The 13,965-nt window shown below is 41.4% G+C and overlaps 1 long non-coding RNA gene across 1 annotated transcript; it reads right to left on the reverse strand.

Moving 5' to 3' along the window:
- Positions 1-5,872: 5,872 nt before the first annotated feature.
- Positions 5,873-13,755, reverse strand: LOC140199737 (uncharacterized). Its single transcript, XR_011886481.1, has 3 exons — positions 13,667-13,755; positions 13,265-13,315; positions 5,873-6,094 (listed from the first exon to the last, which is right to left on the reverse strand). It is a non-coding gene; the product is annotated as an uncharacterized lncRNA (long non-coding RNA).
- Positions 13,756-13,965: the final 210 nt, after the last annotated feature.

Here is a 13,965-nt window from a genome sequence, read left to right on the forward strand (position 1 = left end):
GAGGTGGAATGAAGTGAAAAATTGGGAGGTGATAGTGATAAGCTAGCGTAGCATATTGTGAGCTTTGATGCTAGTATATTCCTTCCGGCAATGTGCCTGTGTAATTTTGCAAGCAGCCCTATGCCACCGTGATACGGGATTTCAAATATTGTTTCATTACGACTTGTGTAGATGAGTGTGTGTCTTCAAGATTATACTGGATCAAGAGACATGGATGAACCAGGAAACTCATAGTCAGATGAGGACTAGATTTGTAGCATTCAGGACAAGTGATCGAGAACTATACAAGAAGCCCAGGTACAACCTATGGAAGTCTAGTTTAAGTGCAAAAACATAACTCCAGCTGAGGTTAGAGTTGGAATCGGATGCACATCAGCTCTGGTAGGGTTTGTACTCCAATAATTCTTGCAAAGCAAGACTTAACATCCTGAATGGCTGTGATGCTTAACTCCCAGATGAGTTCAATGCCTTTTATGCATGCTTTGAAAGGGAGAATGAAACTACACCTGAGCGAATCCCTGCAGCATCTGGTGACCCCGTGACCTCTGTCTCGGAGGATGATGTCAGAACAACTATCAAGAGGGTGAACTCTCACAGGGTGTCAGGCCTCGATGGGGGACCTGATAGAGTTCCAAAAACCTGTGCCAATCAACTGGTGGGAGTGCTTAAAGACGTCTTCAATCTCTGAATGCTGCAGTTGGATGTTTCCACCTGCTTCAAGAGGGCAACAGTCATACCAGTGCCCAAGAAGAGCAGGGTGAGCTGCCTCAACAACTATCACCCAGTGGCACTCACATCTACTTCAATGAAATGCTTTGAAATGTTGGTCATGGCCTGAATCAACTCCTGCTTAAACAAGGGCCTGGAACCACTGCAATTTGCCTATCACCACAATGTATCTACAGCAGATGCAATGTCACAGACTCTCCACTCTGCCTTTGATCACCTGAACCATACTAATACCTACGTCAGGCTGCTGTTTATTGACTGCAGCTCAGCATTCAACACAATCATACCCTCAGTTCTAGTCAACAAGGTCCAAAACCTGGGCCTCTGTAAACCCCCTCTGCAACTAGATCCTTGACTTCCACACTAGAGGACACCAGTCCACGTGGATCAGAAATAACACCGCCTCTTCACTGAAAGTCAACACTTCAAAGATGTATGCTCAGCTCATTGCTCTACACTCTCTACAGTCACAATTGTGTGGCTAGGCATAGCTACCTATAAATTCCCCAAGACACAATTATTGTTGGCCGAATTTCTGACAATGATGAGGAGGTGTGCAGGAGTGAGGTGGATCATCTGGTTGAGAGGTGTCACAGCAACAACCTTGCAATGTCGGTAAGACAAAGGAACTGATTAGGAAGGGGAAGATGTGGGAACGCACAGCAATCCTCACTGAGAGATCAGAAGTGGAAAGGGTGAGCAGTTTCCAGTTCCTGGTTGACAACATCCCTGAAGATCTATCCTGGGCTCAACATATTGATGCAATTACAAAGAAGATAGAGCAATGGCTATGTTTCATTAGGACTTTGAGGAGATCTGGTATGTCACCAAAGACACCCACAAATTTCTATACAAGGAAAAAATGCTGATGAACGCAGCAGGCCAGACAGCATCTATAGGAAGAGGTACAGTCGACATTTCGGGCCGAGACCCTTTGAAGAAATAATAAGAGATTTGGAATGGGAGGAGGAGGGGGAGATCCGAAATGATAGGAGAGGACAGCAGGGATCGGGATGGAGCTAAGAGTTGGAAAGTTGTTTGGCAAAAGGGATACAAGGCTGGAGAAGGGAGAGGATCATGGGACGGGAGGCCTAGGGAGAAAGAAAGGGGGAGGGAAGCCCAGAGGATGGGCAAGGAGTTACAGTGAGAGGGACGGGGGGGGGGGAGAGGGAGAGGGACAGAGTGGGGGGAGAGGGAGAGGGAGAGGGAGAGAGAGAGGGAGGACCTGGAAGGACTGCCTGGGGCCCTGAATGGTGGTGAGGGGTGAAGTGTAAGGGCATGTGAGCACTTGTTCTGCTTACAAGGATAAGTGCCAGGAGAGAGATCGATGGGAAGGGATGGGGGGCACTCTAACTGGTTGCATCACTGTCTGGTATGGAGGGGCCACTGAAGAGGATCGGAAAAAAGCTGCAGAATGTTGCAGACTCAGCCAGTTCCATCATGGGCACTAGCCTCCCCAGCACCGAGAACACATTCGAAAAGTGATGTCTCAAGAAAGCAACATCCATCATTAAGGACCCCCATCACCCAGGACGTGCCCCCTTCTCATTGCTACCATCAAGGAGGAAGTACATGTAACTGAAGACACACTCAACCTTTCAGGAACAGATTCATCCTCTCTGCTATCAGATTTCTGAATGGACAATAAACCTATGAACACCACCTCAGTATTTTTTATGATCTATTTTTACACTACTTAATTATATATATATATTTACTGTAATTTATAGTTTTTTATTATTTTGCATTGCAATATATGGCTGCTGCAAAACAGTAAATTTCACAACTTATGCCAGTGATATTAAAGCTGGTTCTGATTCGGATCTTCGCCACAATGAAGTCTCAAAAGATTTATTTTCATTAATTAATTTATAATGTTGAACAAGTCTACTGACATTGATGCTCATTCTTTACAGTCAATTATGATGCTAATCTGCTAATATCAAAAATATGACTAATTATGTTTTTGTCTGTTTCCCTTTCCTTTGTGCTATTCTTCCACTTTCTGCCTCTTTCACATTTACTCTGTGCAAAATTATGTGAGGATTTCATAGAGAAGGTAAGACCCTTTCCATGGTGTAATGAGTGCAGTTTAGATATCGCAGCTATCGGATTTCAGAACACCTATAAAATGTATCTGGGTTAAAACTGGGATCTTGTCCTCCCCTACCCACTTCGTATTTACAAAGGGTTGGTATGGGAACAGCTACCATTGTGTAAAAGCCTGATTTAGAGATTTCATAAATGAGCCTCCTTCAAATTTTTACTTGATATTGAGAGCCAGCAGTGACCTATATGACAGTTGTTATATTACAATACCATTCCTTTTCTCACAGCCCTCTAAGCTGATCTCAACGGTCTCCAGTGTTAATCTGCTGACACGTATGATGGGGCGAGGCATACTGTGGCTGGCCAAGCCACACATCTCAATCACAGCCCTTGCTTCAATGTGTTGACCACTGCTCACGAAGACCAGTCAACTCTTCAAGACCATGGTGTCCACATGGCTATGGAGTCTTACTTTTGAGTTTTGTGTAATTGTAACTTCCACCTTCATTTAACATCAGGTTTTTCATTGTCCCCAACCATCCTACCTGCTTCTTCACCCCAGAACTGTCAAGTTCATAAAGTCATATATATAAGTTCTAAATCTATAGGTTCTGTACCCAATGCCTACTAAAATCTAATTGTGGTAGTCCGATGAATTAAAAATAATCAAAAATGCATCTTGGCCTTGAAAGGAGTTCCATCCAAGTGGTCCTCACACTTGAAGTGAAATCCTCTTCAATTATTTTCTGAAGTCATTTGGGAGTTCTATGTTAACCTTAAGTATTCTGACTTCTCACTGATAGCATTCCCAGTAGTACTTTCTCTTAATTTACTCATCAAAGGGACATAAATAACTTGAACATCCAAAGAAACAACTTTAATATCTCACTTTCAAATAAACTCATCTAGGTGCGAATCTCTAAACATCCGGCAATTACCATGTTCTCAGGTGCCTCTTACCAATCAACAATATTCCAGACAACATCTTATCTGAATGTTTTCATGGTATACTTGCTTACATGTGAATAGCTCAGATCACATTCATAAAAGTTCAGCCAGAAATAAGAGCCAATAAGCAGACAGAAGGAGAGGTACAGCTTTGGTGTTTACAGACAGTGGGGAGATGGGCTTTGGTTTTCCCATTGTTTAATTGGAATAATTTTTAACTTCCCAAGTTAATATCTGGATAATAATTTATATCAACAATCTGGATGATTATGTGATAAACTGGATCAGCAAGTTTGTGGATGATACCAAGACAGGGGACATAGTGGACAGTAGGTATAGAAAAGATTTACAAGGGCATTGCCTTGACTTGAGGACCTGAGTTATAGTGAAAGGTTGAATAGGTTACTCCCTGGTGCACAGGAGATTTGATAGAGATATACAAAATTATGAGTGGTAAATGCAAGCAGGCTTTTTCCACTGAGGTTGGGTGAAACTGGAAGTCATGGGTTAAGTGTGAAAGGTGAAATGTTTAAGGAGAACATGAGGGGAACATTTTCACTCAGAGGGTGGTGAGGGTTTGGAACAAGCTGCCAGCAAAAGTGGTGGATGCAGGTATGTTTTTAACATTTGGATAACTACCTGAATGGGAGGGATAGCAAGGGCTATAGTCCAGGTACAAGTTGATGGGACTAGACAGAATAAAAGGTTGGCATGGACCAGATGGACCAAAAGGCCTGTTACTGTGCTGTAATACTCTATGACTCCATTACTAAGTGGTCTGACAACATGGAACAAGTAAAAAGGTAGAGAGAGATACCAGTGAGATGGAGCCGATTATCCCCCTACAGACCTGTGGAAAATGACACCACACAGTGCCCTGAAATAGGATGATTGCCTTTTTATTTGGTTTCAAAGACACAGGCTCAGGAAATAAAGTTTCAGGAAATTTCCTAGTCAGAACGAAATGAATAAAATCAGAACCAAATGAGGCTGTACCACTCATCTGGTCAGTAGAACAGGGGCATTGGAAGAGAAAGGGGCAGTCAGGCTTATCACAGGCTACATAGAGGCTAATATATTTGTTCACTAGGAGATGGAAGTTTGCACTCCTGGTTCATTGCCAGTTGGAAAGGAAGTTCCTACCTTTTTCTCCTGCATGTCTAAAACAAATTTGATGGACCAGTTGGACATTTCAGATCTGTCTCTCCAAATGTGTATACTTATAGTCAAGTAATATATTGGGTATGAAGTGCTTAAGGATGCATATGAGAGATGTAATTAAGCGTTCTCAGAATGTACGTACGTCTGCACAGTGATGCATTGCATTTAGACAACAAATTCCATTTGCTGAAACATTCAATGAAGAACATTGATGTGTCCAAACATGCCCAGAGCCCTTGGCAAGATGATATTAACTATGGGCTTATTACCTGTACCTGATTCAGTTTTCATGATCCTATTGCGGGTTCAGTCAGGCGTACTTTTAACTTTTAAATGAGGTGTGATATAAAAACTAAATTTGGCCTGATGTAATTGACTAAGTCCAGTTCACTGAATTGAAATGAAATTGCATTGATCATTCTCTCTTATTGCTAACCACAAATGTAATAAAAATAAATATACTCTGCTATAAAGAGGCAAATCCATTAGTGTTAGCCTTGATCCTCGACCAATCAGTTGCCAAGAGATTCTCTAACTCTTCCACCCTGATTCAACAAGCAGATTTCTGCTCCTTCGTGTTTTGATATGTCAACATTTCTTTCTTTATTTTTTTTATCACAATCTAGTTTTGTTTGGACAAGCTCTATAGGTACTTTGTATTAATTATTTACCACAAGTTACTTAGCAGTTCAGCTGCCAATCTCTTCAAACTCAACTTTCTTCTTTTTTTCCAACTTTTATTTACTATTCTAAAGTAATATTCTAAAGTGTAGTAAGTGCTCCATTCAAAATAACACAGTGGTGACTGTGGGGCAGGATCAAACCATTCGGCCCTTTGAAGTCATTCTAAACATATGTATATTAGCTTATTCCTAATTTTCCTAATGATATAAAGCCACATTGCCCAGTTTTACCAGAACACTTTGATATCACATTTATTCAAGTTTTGCCTTCATGCCAAGACCCTTCATTTGCATCTCACCTCTGGAATTTCCCCAGATGTGCCACAGCAGGACAGAGTCCCTTGCTTTTATAATTGGATTGGATTCCTCTATGTATTCCTGCTGATGCTCAGATGCCCATAAAGAGTATTCGATTCTATTTAGACATCGTGAGGCCGGAGTGTATCCACGGGTAGCGGGCGATGCATGCTGATGCGTCACTGGCCTGGATAATTTATGATTCAATCCTTGTATCTTGTTCTCTGCTTTCAGGATGAAAGAAGAAAGGTTGTTGTGTGGTGTCAAGTGCTCTTAGAAAGAACAATCAAAAAATGCAAATACTGGAAACCTGAATTAAAGATAGAAAATGTTTGGAACACTCAGTGGGGTAGATTACTTGCAGTGTCTAAAGAAAGTTGAATAAATATCTACAAGGAAAGTACTTGCAAAGCTATCTCGAGAAGCTGGGTAGTTAAATTATTACATAGTTACAGAATGCTATTCCTACTTTGCAATCAGCAGCAGAATCAGGCTTATTATCGCTGACATGTGTCATAAATAAACAGTTGACATTTCTGGTTGAAATCCTTCATCAGTCCCGTGAAGGGTATCAGCCCAAGATGTTGACTGTTTATTCCTATCCATAGATGCTGTCTGATTGGTCAAACAGCATCTATAAAGGCAAAAGTTTAAGTCACTGATTCAGGTCTAAACCCTACATCAAGATCAGAGGGACAATAAGGTATATAAAAATCTGAGTATCACTGGGTATATTAGATTCAATGTGTTGTCCAAATGTTTTTATATTTGCTGTGATCTAGATCGCCAGCCAAAACAGCAATGACTTTTTACCTTTTGACAATGGACTTTTGCTTTTGCAGATGCCACTGAGTTCTCCTGGTGCTCTAGAGCTTGTTGTATAATTTAACTGTTCAAGGTAAATGATTTTCCTTTGATGGATGGAAGAAGCCTTTTTTGCTTGTGGAAACACTATTTTAAATTACTGATGAAGGTAACTCCAATGTTAGCTATAAAAATTAATTCTTACATTTTTTGATGTGAACAAGTAACTGATTCCACAACTTAGAGCCTTAGAATGTTACAACACATAAACAGGCTGTTCAGCCTCTCTAGTCCAAGCTGAACTATTAATCTGCCTCATCCCATTGACCTACATTTGGACCATAGCCCTGCATACCCCTCTAATCCATGTGCCCATCCAAATTTCTCTTAAATGTTAAATCTAAACCGCATATACCACATGTACTGGCACTCCACACTCTCACCACCATCTGAGTGAAGAAGTTCCCCCTCATGTTCCTCTTAAACATTTTACCTTTCACCCTTAACTCATTGACCTCTAGTTCTAGTCTCACCCAACCAAAGAGGAAAAGCCTGCTTCATTTACCCTATCTATACCCCTCATAATTTTGTATACTTTTATCAAACACCCCCTCAATCTTCTACGTTCTAGGGAATAAAGTTCTTCTCTATTCATCCTTTCCCTATAATGCAGGTCCTTAAGTCCTGGAAACACCCTTGCAAATTTTCTCTGCACTCTTTCAATCTTATTTACATCTTTCCTGTAGGTAGGTGATCAAAACTGTACACAATACTGCAGATTAGATCTCACCAATGTCTAATACAATTTCAACATAATAACCCAACTCCTGTACTCAATGCATTTATGAAGGAAGTCCAATGTGCCAAAACCTTTCTTTATGACCCTATCTACCTGTGACACCACCTTCATGGAGCTTTGGATTTGTATTCCCAGATCCCTCTGTTCTACCACATTCCTCAGTGCCCTACTGCTTACTGTGTAAGACCAACCCTGGTCGGTCCTCCCAAAGTGCAACACCCCTCGCACTTATCTGCATTAAATTCCATCAGCCTATTTTCATACTATTTTTCCAAACTTTGTTAGTCTTCCTCACTGTCCACTGCAACCCCAATTTTGCTACCACCCTAAGATTTGCTGAACCAGTTTAAAATATCATCATCCAAATCTTCAGTATAGATGACAAACGACAATGGACCCAGCACCAATCCCTGCAGCACACCACTAGTTACAGGCCTCCAGGCAACCATCTGCTTATCACTCTTTGGCTTCTCCCTTGGAGCCTAACTACCTCATTTTGAATGCCAAGCAATAGACCATTCTTGACCACACTCCAATATTGGACCTTGTCAAAGGCCTTGCTGAAATCCTTGTAGCTAACATCACTGCCTTGCCTTCATGAACTTTTTTAGTAACTTCCTCAAAATACTCTATAAAATTGGTTGGACACAACTTACCACGCACAAAGCCATATTGACTATCCCTAATCAGTCCATGTCTATCCGAATACTTATACATCCAGCTCCTTACAATACATTCCAATAACTTTCTTACTACCGATGCAGGCTCACCGGCCTATAATTTCCTGGCTTATTCTTAGAGCATTTCTTAAAACACGGAACAGCAGCGATTCTCCAATCCTCTCTCACCTGACCCGGGACTATGGATGTTTTATATATCTCTGTTAGGACCCCTGTAGGTTCTAAGCTAGTCTCCCACAGAGTCCAAGCGAACACCTTATCAGGCCTTGGGGATTTATCCACCCTAATTTGCCTCAAGACAGCAAACACCTTCTCCTCTGTAATCTGTATAGGGTGCATGTCCTCACTACTGCTTTGCCCCACATCTATAGACTCTATGTCTGTCTCCCAAGTAAATACAGACACAAATAACCAATTTAAAATCTCCTCCAGCTCTTTTGGCTCCACGACTAGAGTACCACACTGATCTTCCAGAGGACTATTTTTGTCCTTTGCTATACTTTTGCTCTTAAAGTGCCTGTAGAAGCCTTTAGTTTTCTATTTTACCTTATTTGCTAGTGCAACCTCATGTCTTCTTTTAACCACCGCTGATTTCCTTCTTAAGTGTTCTCTTGCATTTCTTATACTGCTCAAGTACCTCATTTGTTCCTATCTGCTTGTACCTGGACCTGTTAGGCATCTCCTTCATTTTCTTAACCAGGGCCTCAATATCTCTCAAAAACCAAGGTTTCCTAAACCTGTTATCCTTGCCTTTTATTCTGACAGGAACATTCAAACTCTACTCTCAAAATTTCACTTTTGAAGGCCTCCCAATTACCAAGTATAAATTTGCCAGAACACAACCTGTCCCAATTTATATTTGCCAGATCCTTTCTGATACCACCAAAATTTGCCTTTCTCCAACTTAAAATGTTAACCCAAGGACCAAGACCTATCCTTTTCCATAATTATCCTGAAACTAATAGCATTGTGATCATGAGATGCAAAGTGTTCCCCTTCACAAATTTAAATCACCTGCCTTGTCTCATTCCCTAATAGGATATCTAGTATCACACCCTCTCTCTAGTTGGGACTTGTATGAACTAATTAAGGAAATTTTTGTGAACCCATTTGACAAGCTCTTTCCAATCTCAGCCTTTCTACAGTATGGAAATCCCAGACAATATGTGGAAAGTTCTTCTTCGGTTGTCCACCGAAATCCGATGATAACGTCCACTCCTTTAATGGTGAGATATTTGATGACTATACAGTCCTATCCTGGACCCACAAGCTCTATTGCAGGTGGGACATGTATATGTAGTAGTGGTGGCAACCATGGCTGCATTTCTCCTGGCTCTCTTCTGCTGTCTTCTGGTTGTTCTTTCCATCTCCAGAATACGAACCCCGTCCCTACACAGGTGTTGCCAAGCTTGGCGCTTGGCGACAGCTGTGGAAAATTAAATTAACCTAATATCACAACCTTCTGCTTCTTGCAACAGTCTGCAATCTCTCTACAAATTTGCTCCTCTAAATCCCGCAAGTTTAAACTTATTGAAATGAATTAACAAATTTTCACACATTACAGAAGGAGACCGTTTGGCCCATTGAATCAATGCTGGTTTCCAATGGGACAATCCCATCAGCCCTTTAAAGTTATGCTACATGCACCACCAAAGGCAAATTGCAGTTAAATCAAATCCTGAAAAAACTAAACAGCTTTTAAAAGAGCACTTTCTCAATAAAATGAAGAAGAACAAGAGATGGACATATTACTTACAATAAATAAGGCAACTGACAGATAATCTGAGTAGATTTATGGAAAAAGATGCAGCAATCACACTTTATATAATCAGGAGATGAATGGAATCAGCCACAATATCAATCATCAATGCTCATTTTGAATCATTAAGCTGCCGAGAAATAAATATAATGTAACAGTGAAAAAGACAGAACAGCCTGTGGCTATGATGCTGTACAAAATATGTGAGTTCATCAGTAATGGAGAATGAAGGATGATTTTTTTTTTTAGCAAGGGTTTTAGACAAGGAAACTAGAAGCTACTTCTCCTGATCTGATGCAGTGATGTTCTAATGTCCGGAGCTGTTAACAATTGGCAGAATTTTGCTGACCGACCTGTCAGGTCTGAAGGGAAATGCTGTCCATCAGCCACCTATACCTTAAAATGCCATTAATTTTGCAGCATGGCTAAAGGTGGAAGTCAAAACACACTGAAGATGAGATGCTGGTGCTTTTTACTCCACTCCCTCACTGAACTAAGTACTAATCCTTGAGCGTATTGAGGAAAGGTACAGAGTTACTTCACATCTGACTCTTAGCTTTGTATGTGGGAGTGCTGACGTGTCAACAAAAACTCCATTCATCTAAATGGGCTCATCAACTCTGTGGAAAAATACTTGTTTTACCAGCCGAAGGGTCTTGGCCTGAAGCGTCGACTGTGCAGGTACGCTTTTCCATAGATGCTGCCTGGCCTGCTGAGTTCCTCCAGCATTTTGTGTGTGCTGCTTCCACTATGTGGAACTGTTCTTGGTGGCTTGCTGATGATTCAGTATGTTTTCAATTAGACTATCAGAAACCATTAAAACATGTTCAAAATCCTAGTGAACATAGATTTGTACAGAACAGAAGCTGATCCTTCAGCAACACTTGGGACAGATTACAGCGACCAATTGGCCTGTCGACCTGCACATCCTTGTGATGTGGCAGGAAAACAAAGCATTAGGAAGAAACCATCACAAGTGCTCCTGGTGCACAGAGCCTGCTTAGCCTCTCTGGATGACTTGTTAGCTGCAGGGAATCAGCTTGTTTATATGTATATATCTCAAAGAAAACTTTATTCAAAATAGAAAAAAAAATCACAAGAATAAAGCGTACAACACCTTATCATTCTTACATTCACTATCAATGCATTATGTTCCATTGCATTCCTTAAAACCAATAGGACTGTTGCCACTCATTTGGGCCACTGGAGTGGAACTCTCCTACAATCACTGAGGGGCTTCCTCAGCTCCTCCCTCTCCAGTAGTGGAAGAACCCTATATTGTGATCCTTCCTCACTGAGCCCTGGCAGTGACTGCACCAAACTTCAATCTCTGTCTCAGCATGAACTCCTGCAGCCTAGAATGTGCCAGTCGGCAGCATTCCTCCATGGACATCTCAATGTGCTGGCAGACCAATAAGTTTCGGGTGGACCAAAAGATGTCTTTCACCGAGTTGGTGATCTGTCAGCAGCGGCTGATGTCCATCTTCATGTGTGTCCCTGGGAGGAGCCCATAGACCAGAGAGTCCTCTGTTACACAGCTGCTCGGGATGAGCCGTGACACTGGCCATCTCTACACCCTCTCCGCAAAACAACAGTCTGCAGAGAGGTGAGCAACCATCGTACAATCAGCTTGATCGCCCTTCTGCAGCAAAAGTGTGGTTTGGTGATTCTGAGCTACACCCATTCTTCAGGTCACACAGTACAGTGAAACAAAATTGTGATGGCTTTCCGTACATGAAGCACATTTTCTTGCCATATCTTCCATTGCACCCCCCGAATTTAAGCAACAAACTTGAAACATTGCTTAAAATTACTGCGGTGTGGTCCGTTTTGGAGAAATGAGAACAAATTAGTATGTTGTGAATCAAATTCAGATTTTCAGAGAACCAACAATATCTTTAACATTGCTGGTGACAAGGTATATTACAAATGGTACATTCAATATGATGTCCAAATGCTTTCACGCTTATCCCTCTATTAGCACTATCAACTAATTAAGGCAGGTTCTGTCATGACATCAGTGAGTTCCTTTGCACAGGTGACACAAGGGTAGATTTCTCTGAACTGCCAGAGTGTAGCAAACTCAGGAAAACAAGTCACATTCCATTACAAGTCCCAAGCAACCATGAGTGCCAACAATCATTGAGCTCAGGAAATCCAGGTTACCACCTCCATCTCTAAGGCTGGCACAGTGTCTCAGCCAGAGGAGCTGCTGAATGACAGCATCAGAGACCAGGTTCAATTCTGGTTCACCGTGCTCTCTGTGTGGAGTTTGCATATTCTCCCGGTGAATGTGTGTGTGATTTTTTCTCCAGGTGCTCTGATTTCCTCCTGTATCACAAAGGTGTGTGGGTTAACAGGTTCATTGTAAATTGGGCCTAACTCACAGGTGATCTAATTGAAGAAAATGTTCAAAGTTCAAAGTCTCAGAAAGGCAGTGTCCATTATTAAGGACCTCCAGCACCCAGGGCATGCCCTTTTCTCACTGTTACCATCGGGTAGGAGGTACAGAAGCCTGAAGGCACACACTCAGTGATTCAGGAACAGCTTCTACCCCTCCGCCATCCGATTCCTAAATGGACATTGAATCTTTGGACACTAACTCAATTTTTTTTCAATATACAGTATTTCTGTTTTTGCACGATTTTTAATCTATTCAATACACGTAATTGATTTACTTGTTTATTTATTTATTATTTTTTTCTCTCTGCTAGATTATGTATTGCATTGAACTGCTGCTGCAAAGTTAATAAATTTCACGTTACATGCTGGTGATAATAAATCTGATTCTGATTCTGAATTTATTATCAGAATACATACGTGTTACCACATACAACCCTAAGGTTCTTTTTCTGAGGGTATGCTTAGCAAATCTATAGAGCTGTGACTATAAACAGGATCAATGTACAACAAACTGTGCAAGTACAGATATAAATAAATAGCAATAAATAATGAGCATGAAATAACAAGATAAAGAGTCCTTGAAATGAGACCATCAGTTGTGGGAACACCAGAAATAGAACGAGTGTGATTATCCCCTTTTGTTCAAGAGCCTGATGGTTGAGGAGTAGTAACTATTCTTGAACCTGGTGGTGCAAGTCCTGAAGAACCTGTACCGTCTACCTGATGGCAGCCCGTGAGAAAAGAATGTGGCCTGAGTGGAAAGGATCTTTGATGATTGATGCTGCTTTTCTACAGCAACGTTTCATGTAAATGTGCTCAGTGGTTGAGAGGGTTTTACCCGTAATGTACTAGGCTGAATCCACTACCTTTTGTCGGATTTTCTGCCCAAAGCCATTTGTGTTCCCACACCAGGGCCGTAGTGCAGCCAGTCAACACACTTTCCACCACTCACCTCTAGAGGTTTGCCAAGGTTTCTGATGGCATGCCAAATCTCTGCGGACTCCTGAGGAAGTAGAAGAAAAAATAAATGGGATTGATTCAGGATTAGTATAAGCTTGGTGGCTGATGTGGACCCGATGGGTTGAAGGGTCTGTTTTATATAACCAGATAACCATATAACAATTACAGCACAGAAACAGGCCAGCTCGGCCCTTCTAGTCTTATGCACTCAGCCCATAACCCTCCATTCCCTTCCTGTCCATATATCTATCCAATTTAACTTGAAGCAACAACGTCGAACCTGCCTCAACCACTTCTGCTGGAAGCTCATTCCACACAGCTACCACTCTCATGCCATATACCTCTGTCTGCACATATTCATCGGATAACCATTAACAATCTTTGCTCTCCTTACACTTCCATTCTTGGAGCACACATATCCCAATGAGAAGTCATTCTTGTATTCTTATAGATTTACAAATGAGTAGCTGAGTCCTGAAGAAGGGTATCGGACTGAACTGTCGGCTGCTTATTCAATTCCATAGATGCCGTCTAACCTGCTGAGCTCCTTTGACATTTTGTGTATTTTGCTCGGGATTTGAAATAGTTTGAATATCATGACAAACTTGTTAGAGAATGATACTGATTTAGAGCTCCCTCTGGATGGCTCACAAGTTGGAACAAAGTGAAGTTCCACCACTTGGATGTTGGAAC

The sequence above is a fragment of the Mobula birostris genome, chromosome 6, assembly GCF_030028105.1.
Source record: "Mobula birostris isolate sMobBir1 chromosome 6, sMobBir1.hap1, whole genome shotgun sequence".
Taxonomy (NCBI): Eukaryota; Metazoa; Chordata; class Chondrichthyes; order Myliobatiformes; family Myliobatidae; genus Mobula; species Mobula birostris.